The sequence below is a fragment of the Cherax quadricarinatus genome, chromosome 94, assembly GCF_038502225.1.
Source record: "Cherax quadricarinatus isolate ZL_2023a chromosome 94, ASM3850222v1, whole genome shotgun sequence".
Taxonomy (NCBI): Eukaryota; Metazoa; Arthropoda; class Malacostraca; order Decapoda; family Parastacidae; genus Cherax; species Cherax quadricarinatus.
Window position 1 is genome coordinate 7172249 of NC_091385.1, and position 14634 is coordinate 7186882.

General features: G+C 42.6%; 1 protein-coding gene across 1 annotated transcript in view; it reads left to right on the top strand.

Annotated features, from left to right (window-relative positions):
* The window catches only part of Mulk (acylglycerol kinase-like protein Mulk), a 1060681-nt gene that overhangs the window by 699568 nt on the left and 346479 nt on the right, over positions 1-14634 (top strand). The gene's annotated exons all lie outside the window — the stretch shown is intronic.

Genomic DNA, 14634 nt, shown 5'->3' on the forward strand with positions numbered 1-14634 from the left:
GTCACCATGTTAAATACTTATCATGGAGAGTGATTTCTTAGGCAGTGGGTAACCTTTGTCTCTTTCTAGCTTGGAATGTCAGCTTGGGTCATCTGGCAACCACAGAAACAGTGTTGAAGAAGACGAACTTTACACAAGTTCTGAGACGTCACCATTTTATCTACGTACCTGATAAGTGAAGTCAACCCCAGGCAACTACCTCTCATCTTTGCAGTGGTGAAAAACGTGCGTTCCTATCATCCTGACGGACTATTCAAGGCTGGAGACACCGTGAAGAACTAGTCACTGGGTTGTCACTCAACATCTATGACCCCGTTTGTAGATGAATGGTTCAGAGAACCGACATGTTGATAAATTAGACACATGTGCAACTCTTGGGTATCTTTATTGAGGAAACGTTTCGCCACACAGTGGCTTCATCAGTCCATACAAAGGAGAATCTTGAAGAACAGGAGGAGAATGAGGTAATCAGTCCCTCAACCTCTATTCTATTCAAGATTGATGGACTGACCACATCGACTCAAGGTTGAGGGACTGATTACCTCATTCTCCTCCTGTTCTTCAAGATTCTCCTTTGTATGGACTGATGAAGCCACTGTGTGGCGAAACGTTTCCTCAATAAAGATACCCAAGAGTTGCACATGTGTCTAATTTATCATCTATGACCCCATCATCAACAACGTCTACAATTTCTACAACCCGCGGTGTCGACAGCATCAGACACCCTCAGTCTAACTGTACATATTAGCGTTGAATTCAGATATTTTTATATTTCATTTTTCATTTCTCTTTCAAGTAGGATAATTCATATTTAATTGTTTTATATTTTCATTTCTAATTAATAAAGTGTTTATATTTGACTGTTATTATTCATTTTCTGTTCATTAATTTTCCTGAGGGGGAGCCAGCCTTGGTAATACTGAAGTTGTTACAGGGCTGAGTAAGCCTTCACATAGGCCTTCACCTAGATCGTCACCTAGGTCATCACCTAGGCCTTACCTAGACCTTCACCTAGGTCATCACCTAGGCCTTACCTAGACCTTCACCTAGGTCATCACCTAGGCCTTACCTAGACCTTCACCTAGGTCATCACCTTAGCTTTCACCTAGGCCGTTATTGAAGCTAAAACCTTGGATAGCTTCAGTTATAGGTTAGATAAATACACGAGTTAGACGGGTTGGCAGGGTTATCAGAGCTTAATTAGTAATGAAAATGGGTTGGGAAAATATTTTATGGGCCAGTAGGCCTGCTGCAGTGCTTCTCCTTTAAATTCTAATGTTAGTGGGTTTGGGCTTGAGAAGGCCCTGCTTTCTATGGGCCAGTAGGCCTGTAATGCTCTTCCTTTATATTCTAATGTTAGTAGGTTTGGGTTTGAGAATGACCTGCTTTGTATGGGCCAGTAGGCCTGCTGCAGTGCTGCTCCTTATGTTCACTGGAGAGAGTTGAAAGTGTGTGTGTGTGTGTGTGTGTGTGTCTGTTCTCTTTTATGTTTCTCATTTCAGACAGAATTGCTCAAGAACTTTATAATTGTCAGAGCGAGTCAGTGGAAGTACTTAATTTTCTGACTAAATGGCTTTTTAAGCTTATTCTAAAGGAGACTTTATCGTGATAAAGTTTTCTTAGTTACTAACAGAGAATCCTGACATTTTATTGTGGCAACGTTTCGCTCTCCTGGAGAGCGAAACGTTGCCACAATAAAATGCCACATTAGTTGCACTTGTGTCCTTTTACTTTACATATTGTCGGTAATTCTACCAACTTTATTACAAGTCACAAACAGATATACCTGGGTGAAAGGTACATGAGTTTATATAGGATGGGGTCAGGTGGAGAATGCTATATAGGATGGGGTCAGGTGGAGAATGCTATATAGGATGGGGTCAGGTGGAGAATGCTGCATGTGACAATCTTCCGAGTAGGGTGATGGAGTCTAGGACCTTGGGTCACATTATCCCGCTTGTGTGTTTATATTTCCCTTGTGTCAGTATTGTATACCATTTCCATCTGGGTATCTTCATTTGTAGACGTTTCTCCAACCAGTGGCTTTATCAGTGTATTGATAAAGCCACTGGTTGGCGAAACGTCTACAGATAGATACCCAGATGCTGCACCAATGTCTAATTTCTCATTCTTGTCGGTGCTGTATACTATATATATATATATATATGTACAATTTGTGTAGATGTGTGTCGTGAGAGGAGAGGTGGGTGCCTTTGAACCTCTGTTATAGGTATTAAAGTATTCTTGACCTATGGTGAACAGGTAACATGCAGTCTTATTTGGTTATAAAACCGTCAAGTTGAGAACTAGCAATATGACAGCTTTCTAAGCACTGTACATGCTGAAAATTGAGACACTTATGCCACATATGGGAATCTTTGTTGAAGAAACGTTTCGCCACACAGTGGCTTCATCAGTCCAATACTAAGCAGGAGGGTGTAGGGAGAGGAGGAGTTTGAGGTAATCAGTCCCTCAGCCTGGAGTCGATGTGTTCAGTCCATCAATCTTGTAGAATGTACAGCATAGGGCCGTAGACGTGGCTTATATACTGTAGTGAGGTGAGGTGAAGCAGGCGGAGGCGGGGTCATAGTGGTACCATCCACTAGTCGAAGTAGGTCTTCGTCCAGAGGTTGGACAAGTGTTGAAGAATTCTTTGTATCAAGATTCCAAGGACGAAGATCTACTTACACTAGTGGATGGTACCACTATGACTCCGCCTTCTCCTGCTTCACCTCACCTCACTACAGTATATAAGCCACGTCTACGGCCCTATGCTGTACATTCTACAAGATTGATGGACTGAACACATCGACTCCAGGCTGAGGGACTGATTACCTCAAACTCCTCCTCTCCCTACACCTTCCTGCTTAGTATTGGACTGATGAAGCCACTGTGTGGCGAAACGTTTCTTCAACAAAGATTCCCATATGTGGCATAAGTGTTAAACTTGTCGGTTTTAAAACCATTTATCACAACTGTACACGCTCCCTAAGGATTATTTATTCCGTTTAGAGAAATGAGATCAAACAGAAATGATACCAGATAGATGAACAATGGGCTTAAGGATCCTTTAGGGCAGAAAAAAGGAATTTATGGATAAAAAAGGCACATGATTCGGAAACTAACCCGATAGGCTTCTACCAGATATATAGAATGAAAGTTAGAGAAAAGATAGGTCCCCCTTAAACTAACTCTGGGTATCTTACTGACAAGGAGAATGAAATGTGCTCGATTTTTAATAATTTCCTCTCTGTTTTCTCACATATTACAAAGACAAGTATAGTATAGCCTGCGACTTCGTCGTAATGGGATTCAAATTGGAACAAACAAAACTTAACAGTAGTACATGACTTGTATTTCCTTCAGATATACTTTGCCAAATATATACATGTATACTTAGGCACAGAGGCTAAATAGTAAATGTACCACACGATGGCAAAAAATGGCATAAGCAAAAGCTAGAGGAAGTGCACTGTGCTCAACCAGCAACTCAGACAAGTCTGTCAATTTGCTTACCACAAGTGAGCCACGTTGCTTCAGCTTTGGCGGGCTTGTCTGTGATTGGCCAATGAACCAAGGTACTGATTTGACGACGGGTACCCGATTGATCGTTAGCACCTGGTTTGCTGGTTGGGAGGCAGCCTATGTGGGAGTGTGACATATGCCGAATAAATTGTAACATACCTTTAGCATGCCACAACACGGGAGGACACTTAACAGTTTCCCAGTAATTAATTTTTATGGTGGGTCTGAAGAAGATAAATTACGTAATATCACAGTCACTAGGGATATGGTAAACAAGTAGACTGAAAATAAATCCCCGGGCCCTGATGAACTTTTTTCAAGGGTTCTTAACGAGTGTAAAATGGAACTTCGTGAACCATTAACTAACCTTTTTTAGTATCTCTCTTCAAATAGGTTTAGTGTCTGATATGTGGAAGATGGCTAATTTAATTTATATTTTAAAAGCGGGGAATAAGTTACTACCATCAAATTACCGGCCAATAAGCCTGACCTTAATTATAGGGAAATTACTAGAGTCAATTATAGCTGATATTATAAGAAGTTATCTTGATAAACATAATTTGATCTGCGATATTCAGCATGGATTCACCAGGGATCGATCCTGCCTGACTAATTTGCTGACTTTCTTCAATCAATCTTGATTGATGGACTGTTTACATTGACTCCAGGCTGAGGGACTGATTGCCTCAAACTCCTTCCAATCTTCACCATTCTTCTTTGCATAGGACTGATGAAGTCATGGCAAAACGTATCCCCAATAAAGATACCCAAGTGTTGTACATGTGTCTTAATATATCAAGTTGTCGATTCTCTGAACCATTGATCTACATAAATATTACCTACGAACATTAGAATGCAAGTTTATGTAGGTACAGATACACATAAGAATGGAGGAACACTGCAGAACGCCTACTGGACCATACATAGTGTATATTAAGTAGGATAACCCAATGAAGTCGGACATATTGTAATAATACTGATAGAGTAAACGACAATATGTTAGGTAAAAGGACACAAGTGCAAGTAATGTGATATTTTATTGTGGCAACGTTTCGCTCTCCAGAAGCTTTATCAAGCCGTTACAAACAGGGTTTATATAGGCTTCGAGTGAGGTGTAATACTAGTGGTAGTAATACATCTTCCCGATACCTCTAACTCTCCTCTCCTATTTTTAACTAACAAGATCCATTTGTTCCAAAGGCTTCCTCAGTTTATTAATCTCACTCCAAACCTTTTTCTTATTTTCAACAAGATTTGTTGATAACATCTCACCAACTCTCATTTGCTCTCTTTTTACATTGCTTCACCACTCTTTTTCTCTCATACTACTATATTTTTCCACCAATCGCTCTTCTTCCCTCCCGCACCCACTTTCCTGTAGCTACAAACTTCCGCTGAACACTCTTAACACTATATTCTTAAACCTACCCCATACATCTTCGACCACATTGCCTATACTCTCACTAGCCCATCTATCCTCCAATAGTTGTTTATATCTTACCCTAACTGCCTCCTTTAGTTTATAAACCTTCACCTCTCTGTTGCTGTTTCTATTTTCCTTGTATCCCATGTACCGTTTACTCTCACTGTAGCTACAACTAAAAAGTGATCTGATATATCTGTGGCCCCTCTATAACCATGTATATCCTGAAGTCTACTCAACAGTCTTTTATCTACCAATACATAGTCCACCAAATTACTGTCATTACTTATTTATCCTATTTTTCTTAAAATATGTATTACCTATAACCAAACCCCTTTGTAGACAGAGTTCAATCAAAGGGCTCCCATTATCATTTACACCTGGCACCCCAAACTTACCTACCACACCCTCTCTAAATGTTTCTCCTACTTTAGTATTTAGGTCCCCTACCACAATTATTCTCTCACTTGGTCCAAAAGTTCCTACACACTCTCCTAACATCTCCCAACACTTATTTTAATCCTCATAATCCTTGAATTTATACATTTATATTCCCTCTTCTCCTTCCATAACTGATCCTTCAGTATAACTACTACCCCTTCCTTAGCTCTAACTCTCTCAGATACTCCTGACTTAATCCTATTTATTTCTCCTCACTGAAACTCGCCTACCTCCTTCAGCTTTGTTTTCCTTAGAGCCAGGACGTCCAACTTCTTTTCATTCATAACATCAGCAATCATCTCCTATCATCCGCACTACATCCACGCACATTCAAGGGGTTACCAGCCTATTGCTCCCGGTATTTTAGTCGCCTCATACGACACTTATGGCTTACGGAAGAAAGATTCCTTTCTATTTCCCCATTGAGAATAGAGGAAATAAAGAAGAACAAGAACTAATAAGACAATAGAAAAATCTAGATGTGTGTATAAATATGCATGTTCGTGCCTGTGTAGTGTGACCTAAGTGTAAGTAGAACAGGATAAACCTGTGTAGTGTGACCTAAGTGTAAGTAGAACAGGATAAACCTGTGTAGTGTGACCTAAGTGTAAGTAGAACAGGATAAACCTGTGTAGTGTGACCTAAGTGTAAGTAGAACAGGATAAACCTGTGTAGTGTGACCTAAGTGTAAGTAGAACAGGATAAACCTGTGTAGTGTGACCTAAGTGTAAGTAGAACAGGATAAACCTGTGTAGTGTGACCTAAGTGTAAGTAGAAGTAACAGGATATACCTGTGTAGTGTGATCTAAGTGTAAGTAGAAGTAACAGGATATACCTGTGTAGTGTGACCTAAGTGTAAGTAGAAGTAACAGGATATACCTGTGTAGTGTGACCTAAGTGTAAGTAGAAGTAACAGGATATACCTGTGTAGTGTGACCTAAGTGTAACTAGAAGTAACAGGATATACCTGTGTACTGTGACCTAAGTGTAACTAGAAGTAACAGGATATACCTGTGTAGTGTGACCTAAGTGTAAGTAGAAGTAACAGGATATACCTGTGTAGTGTGACCTAAGTGTAAGTAGAAGTAACAGGATTATACCTGTGTAGTGTGACCTAAGTGTAAGTAGAAGTAACAGGATATACCTGTGTAGTGTGACCTAAGTGTAAGTAGAAGTAACAGGATATACCTGTTATCCTGTTATCCTGCATGTTGCAGACAAAAAAATTCCTTATCCCCATTAATTCTTTCTATCCCTTAATTCCTTCCCGATCTTAATTCCTCCTCCTCTATTAATTCCTTTTCTCCCATAATTTATTCCCTTAATTCCTTCTCTCCCTTAATTTCTTCGTTCTCTTCATTCCTTCCTTTCCTTAATTCCTTCCCTACCTTAACTCATCTCCCTTAATTTTTTCCATAATTCCTTCTCTCCCTTAATTTTCCCTCCCTTAATTTCTTCCCTCCCTTCCTCCGTCCCTCCCTCCTTCCCTCCCTCCCTCCTTCCCTCCCCCCTTCCCTCCCTCCCTCCTTCCCTCCCCCCTTCCCTCCCTCCCTCCCCTCCCTCCCTCCTTCCCTCTCTCTTAAAGGGTAAATTTCTTACAAAGTGAAGGTTCTTGTTCGTTGGAAATTTAACGTCTTGTAATATAAAAGTTCTCAAGAATTTTTTAAGTTCACTCCAGAGGGAGTCAGATCCCTTGTCAAGGGTTCCAATATTTTCACAGTCACTTGTCAGGTGTTCCAACACTTGTCAGGTGTTCCAACACTTGTCAGGTGTTCCAACACTTGTCAGGTGTTCCAACACTTGTCAGGTGTTCCAACACTTGTCAGGTGTTCCAACACTTGTCAGGTGTTCCAACACTTGTCAGGTGTTCCAACACTTGTCAGGTGTTCCAACACTTGTCAGGTGTTCCAACACTTGTCAGGTGTTCTAGTGTGCCACGTGTTCAAATATTTTAGCCACTTGCCAAGTTTCCAAACACTAACTGTACTGCACGGTTCAGCCTTCCTGTACTGCACGGTTCAGCCTTCCTGTACTGCACGGTTCAGCCTTCCTGTACTGCACGGTTCAGCCTTCCTGTACTGCACGGTTCAGCCTTCCTGTACTGCACGGTTCAGCCTTCCTGTACTGCACGGTTCAGCCTTCCTGTACTACACGGTTCAGCCTTCCTGTACTGCACGGTTCAGCCTTCCTGTACTACACGGTTCAGCCTTCCTGTACTGCACGGTTCAGCCTTCCTGTACTGCACGGTTCGGCCTTCCTGTACTACACGGTTCAGCCTTCCTGTACTGCACGGTTCAGCCTTCCTGTACTGCACGGTTCAGCCTTCCTGTACTGCACGGTTCAGCCTTCCTGTACTGCACGGTTCAGCCTTCCTGTACTGCACGGTTCAGCCTTCCTGTACTGCACGGTTCAGCCTTCCTGTACTGCACGGTGCAGCCTTCCTGTACTGCACGGTTCAGTCTTCCTGTACTACACGGTTCAGTCTTCCTGTACTACACGGTGCAGCCTTCCTGTACACGGTGCAGCCTTCCTGTACTGCACTGTGCAGCCTTCCTGTACACGGTTCAGCCTTCCTGTACTACACGGTGCAGCCTTCCTGTACTGCACGGTTCAGCCTTCCTGTACTGCACGGTGCAGCCTTCCTGTACTGCACGGTTCAGTCTTCCTGTACTACACGGTTCAGTCTTCCTGTACTACACGGTGCAGCCTTCCTGTACACGGTGCAGCCTTCCTGTACTGCACGGTGCAGCCTTCCTGTACACGGTTCAGCCTTCCTGTACTACACGGTTCAGCCTTCCTGTACTGCACGGTTCAGCCTTCCTGTACTGCACGGTTCAGCCTTCCTGTACTGCACGGTTCAGCCTTCCTGTACTACACGGTTCAGCCTTCCTGTACTGCACGGTTCAGCCTTCCTGTACTGCACGGTTCGGCCTTCCTGTACTACACGGTTCAGCCTTCCTGTACTGCACGGTTCAGCCTTCCTGTACTGCACGGTTCAGCCTTCCTGTACTGCACGGTTCAGCCTTCCTGTACTGCACGGTTCAGCCTTCCTGTACTGCACGGTTCAGCCTTCCTGTACTGCACGGTGCAGCCTTCCTGTACTGCACGGTTCAGTCTTCCTGTACTACACGGTTCAGTCTTCCTGTACTACACGGTGCAGCCTTCCTGTACACGGTGCAGCCTTCCTGTACTGCACGGTGCAGCCTTCCTGTACACGGTTCAGCCTTCCTGTACTACACGGTGCAGCCTTCATGTACACGGTTCAGCCTTCCTGTACTACACGGTGCAGCCTTCCTGTACACGGTTCAGCCTTCCTGTACTACACGGTGCAGCCTTCCTGTACACGGTTCAGCCTTCCTGTACTACACGGTGCAGCCTTCCTGTACACGGTTCAGCCTTTCTGTACCTTACTTTCTAAACCCGCTATTCAGAACGGTCCAACCTCGCTACAGCGAGCCACTATCACCATTCTAGACGGTCCAACCCTTCTGTACGTCCCAGTCCCGGTCCACCCACACTACTTTGACCGGTCCATCAGTAAACTAATATTAACCTAGCATATTTACTCCCTTCACATCACAAATTAATATAAACCAGCGTAATAATAAGGGAATTATCTATAATTACCGTAATTATTCCAGGAACGACCTGACACCCCTAGTGGTAATCGGTACCTAACACGACGCTAGGTACCTCAGGGTCTGTCTGGGCTCCAGCAGACGTACTATGTCTTACGTCTGTTCTGTCTTTGTTTATATAACGAGTGACTGACAGGTCTTATTAAATAAAATATATATAGGCAAACGTTAGTAATGGTAATGTATATAGTCGAACCTTATAAAGTAGGATATATATATATATATATATATATATATATATATATATATCTATATATATATATATATATACATACCTGGAGTTTACCTGGAGAGAGTTCCGGGGGTCAACGCCCCCGCGGCCCGGTCTGTGACCAGGCCTCCTGGTGGATCAGAGCCTGATCAATCAGGCTGTTGCTGCTGGCTATATATATAATTGAAAATATAAATTATTATTATTTTTAGTTATTACCGTTATCTTCACGAAGCAGTAAACCCGTCAGGGTAATACAACTCTTGGAGAGTGGGAGGTAATTTTATTTGATCCAAGGAGAGAGAGAGAGTAGCTCCAATTCCTCGAATCAAGAGCCCTTCATGAAATACGAAAATAGAAACAATGGTATTAGTAAATAATAATTATAATAAGAGTAATAGAGCTTTACAATGTGTGGCTCAGTGTAGAGCTTTACAATGTGTGGCTCAGTGTAGAGCTTTACAATGTGTGGCTCAGTGTAGAGCTTTACAATGTGTGGCTCAGTGTAGAGCTTTACAATGTGTGGCTCAGTGTAGAGCTTTACAATGTGTGGCTCAGTGTAGAGCTTTACAATGTGTGGCTCAGTGTAGAGCTTTATAATGTGTGGCTCAGTGTAGAGCTTTATAATGTGTGGCTCGGTGTAGCGCTTTACAATGTGTGGCTCAGTGTAGAGCTTTACAATGTGTGGCTCAGTGTAGAGCTTTATAATGTGTGGCTCAGTGTAGAGCTTTACATGTGTGGCTCAGTGTAGAGCTTTACAATGTGTGGCTCAGTGTAGAGCTTTACAATGTGTGGCTCAGTGTAGAGCTTTACAATGTGTGGCTCAGTGTAGAGCTTTACAATGTGTGCCTCAGTGTAGAGCTTTATAATGTGTGGCTCAATGTAGAGCTTTATAATGTGTGGCTCAGTGTAGAGCTTTATAATGTGTGGCTCAGTGTAGAGCTTTATGATGTGTGGCTCAGTGTAGAGCTTTATAATGTGTGGCTCAGTGTAGAGCTTTATTATGTGTGGCTCAGTGTAGAGCTTTACAATGTGTGGCTCAGTGTAGAGCTTTACAATGTGTGCCTCAGTGTAGAGCTTTACAATGTGTGTCTTAGTGTAGAGCTTTATAATGTGTGGCTTTGTTACACACACACATACGTACATACACACACACACACACACATGCAGGAACCATACATAGTTTTAAGAAGAGGTATGATACAGCTCAGGAAGCAGAGAGAGAGAGAGAGAGAGAGGACCCAGTAGCGATCAGTGAAGAGGCGGGGCCAGGAGCTGAGTCTCGACCCCTGCAACAACAATTAGGTGAGTACAATTAGGTGAGTACACATACACACACACACATTTACACACAAATTTACACACATACACACACACATACACAAATACACACAAACACAACACCGAGCACATCTCCTGAAGCGCACATCAACCAAATAACTGCAATAATAAGTGCAAAGTCATGAAGATTGGGGAAGGGCAAAGAAGACCGCAGACGGAGTACAGTCTAGGGGGTCAGAGACTACAAACCTCACTCAAGGAAAAAGATCTTGGGGTGAGTATAACACTAGGCACATCTCCTGAAGCGCACATCAACCAAATAACTGCTGCAGCATATGGGCGCCTAGCAAACCTCAGAACAGCATTCCGACATCTTAATAAGGAATCATTCAGGACCCTGTACACCGTGTACGTCAGGCCCATATTGGAGTATGTGGCACCAGTTTGGAACCCACACCTAGCCAAGCACGTAAAGAAACTAGAGAAAGTGCAAAGGTTTGCAACAAGACTAGTCCCAGAGCTAAGAGGTATGTCCTACGAGGAGAGGTTAAGGGAAATCAACCTGACGACACTGGAGGACAGGAGAGATAGGGGGGACATGATAACGACATACAAAATACTGAGAGGAATTGACAAGGTGGACAAAGACAGGATGTTCCAGAGATTGGACACAGTAACAAGGGGACACAGTTGGAAGCTGAAGACACAGATGAATCACAGGGATGTTAGGAAGTATTTCTTCAGCCACAGAGTAGTCAGTGAGTGGAATAGTTTGGGAAGCGATGTAGTGGAGGTAGGATCCATACATAGCTTTAAGCAGAGGTACGATAAAGCTCATGGTTCAGGGAGAGTGACCTAGTAGCGACCAGTGAAGAGGCGGGGCCAGGAGCTTGGACTCGACCCCTGCAACCTCAACTAGGTGAGTACAACTAGGTGAGTACACACACACACACTTACACATACACACACATACACACACACATACACACACACATACACACACATACACACACACACACACACACATACACACACACACACACACACACACACACACACACACACACACACACCATAACATGACATGTTTACACACTTCATCACCAGAGAAACCACATACACACACACACGGATCCAGTAACACCCACCGCACAATTCACGTCACTTAGGAGAGAGGGCCGGGAGCTATAACACAACTCCTTCCAGCCCCAAAACGTCAAGATAACCCACACACAAAAGATTTAAGGAGTATAGAGACCGTGAGCCGCCTGGAGCATGACACCCAACACGGTAGTGACGGTAATGAGGCTTCATTACCGTACATAGACGGTATATCCAGCGGGAAGTATTCAACCCAACTGACAGGCTATAATAAGCGAGCAGATCCTGCGTCTCGCTTCAACAGACACTACTCGATCCTAATAACCTTCCGAGAACTTATACTCTAGGAAAAAATAAATATTCAGGCGTACAGAGGCGGGGACAGGAGCTATGACTCTACTCCTGCAACCACAAATACATAAATATACACTGTGCTCTTGGGAGACTCTAAATAGAAGTTAGAGATTGGTGGACGAGTTTGGTATGTCAAACAAGGAAATTAAAAGTGAATACGAGGAAGAATAAGGTGATGAGGATAAACAAATTTAGGTAATAAATGATTGGATATCAGATTGGAGGGAGAGAGTATGGAGGAGGTGAATGTATTAAGATATTTGGGAGTGGACGTGTCAGCAGATGGGTCTGTGAAAGATGAGGTGAATCATAGAATTGATGAGGGAAAAAGAGTGAGTGGTGCACTTAGGAGTCTGTGGAGACAAAGAACTTTGTCCTTGGAGGCAAAGAGGGGAATGTATGAGAGTATAGTTTTACCAACGCTCTTATATGGGTGTGAAGCATGGGTGATGAATGTTGCAGCGAGGAGAAGGCTGGAGGCAGTGGAGATGTCATGTCTGAGGGCAATGTGTGGTGTGAATATAATGCAGAGAATTCGTAGTTTGGAAGTTAGGAGGAGGTGCGGGATTACCAAAACTGTTGTCCAGAGGGCTGAGGAAGGGTTGTTGAGGTGGTTCGGACATGTAGAGAGAATGGAGCGAAACAGAATGACTTCAAGAGTGTATCAGTCTGTAGTGGAAGGAAGGCGGGGTAGGGGTCGGCCTAGGAAAGGTTGGAGAGAGGGGGTAAAGGAGGTTTTGTGTGCGAGGGGCTTGGACTTCCAGCAGGCATGCGTGAGCGTGTTTGATAGGAGTGAATGGAGACAAATGGTTTTTAATACTTGACGTGCTGTTGGAGTGTGAGCAAAGTAACATTTATGAAGGGATTCAGGGAAACCGGCAGGCCGGACTTGAGTCCTGGAGATGGGAAGTACAGTGCCTGCACTCTGAAGGAGGGGTGTTAATGTTGCAGTTTAAAAACTGTAGTGTAAAGCACCCTTCTGGCAAGACAGTGATGGAGTGAATGATGGTGAAAGTTTTTCTTTTTCGGGCCACCCTGCCTTGGTGGGAATCGGCCAGTGTGATAATGTATCTAATGTCGTGGCGAATAGGTGAAAGTTGCAATTTTGGCTTAAATAACAACGCTGCTGTTGTATAAGGGGAGCGAAAATTTGTGTATTATTAAATTACTGTAAACTTATCTAAAATATATTATGTTGGATTGAACTCAATTAAATTGCGCTTGTTATAATAAGGTCAGGTAAGTTTTCTAAAGTTCTTTTGGTACAAAATTATGAATTTTTACATTAACATAAATAAAAAAATATCTTTAAACGTATAAGAGAAAATTTCAGAAAGGACTTAATTTTAAATGAGTTCTTGCTAATTGATCAATTTTACCTATTCGGCACGACATATATATATGTACATATTGTGTGTGTATGTCGTGCCGAATAGGTAAAACTGTTCTATTAGCACATGTACAACACCTGGGTGTCTTTATTGATGAATAAGACACATGTACAACACCTGGGTGTCTTTATTGATGAATAAGACACATGTACAACACCTGGGTGTCTTTATTGATGAATAAGACACATGTACAACACCTGGGTGTCTTTATTGATGAATAAGACACATGTACAACACCTGGGTGTCTTTATTGATGAATAAGACACATGTACAACACCTGGGTGTCCTTATTGATGACTAAGACACATGTACAACACCTGGGTGTCCTTATTGATGAATAAGACACATGTACAACACCTGGGTGTCCTTATTGATGAATAAGACACATGTACAACACCTGGGTGTCCTTATTGATGAATAAGACACATGTACAACACCTGGGTGTCCTTATTGATGAATAAGACACACGTACAACACCTGGGTGTCCTTATTGATGAATAAGACACACGTACAACACCTAGGTGTCCTTATTGATGAATAAGACACATGTACAACACCTGGGTGTCTTTATTGATGAATAAGACACATGTACAACACCTGGGTGTCCTTATTGATGACTAAGACACATGTACAACACCTGGGTGTCCTTATTGATGAATAAGACACATGTACAACACCTGGGTGTCCTTATTGATGAATAAGACACATGTACAACACCTGGGTGTCCTTATTGATGAATAAGACACATGTACAACACCTGGGTGTCTTTATTGATGAATAAGACACATGTACAACACCTGGGTGTCCTTTTTGATGAATAAGACACATGTACAACACCTGGGTGTCCTTATTGATGAATAAGACACATGTACAACACCTGGGTGTCTTTATTGATGAATAAGACACATGTACAACACCTGGGTGTCCTTATTGATGACTAAGACACATGTACAACACCTGGGTGTCCTTATTGATGACTAAGACACATGTACAACACCTGGGTGTCCTTATTGATGAATAAGACACATGTACAACACCTGGGTGTCCTTATTGATGAATAAGACACATGTACAACACCTGGGTGTCCTTATTGATGAATAAGATACATGTACAACACCTGGGTGTCCTTATTGATGAATAAGACACATGTACAACACCTGGGTGTCCTTATGTTGGGTGTTCATCAATAAAGACACCCAGGTCTTTATTCAGTTTCTTGCTTTTCTGAACTATTTAAGTAATGATTTGTTAACTTTAAGTTAGGTTAAG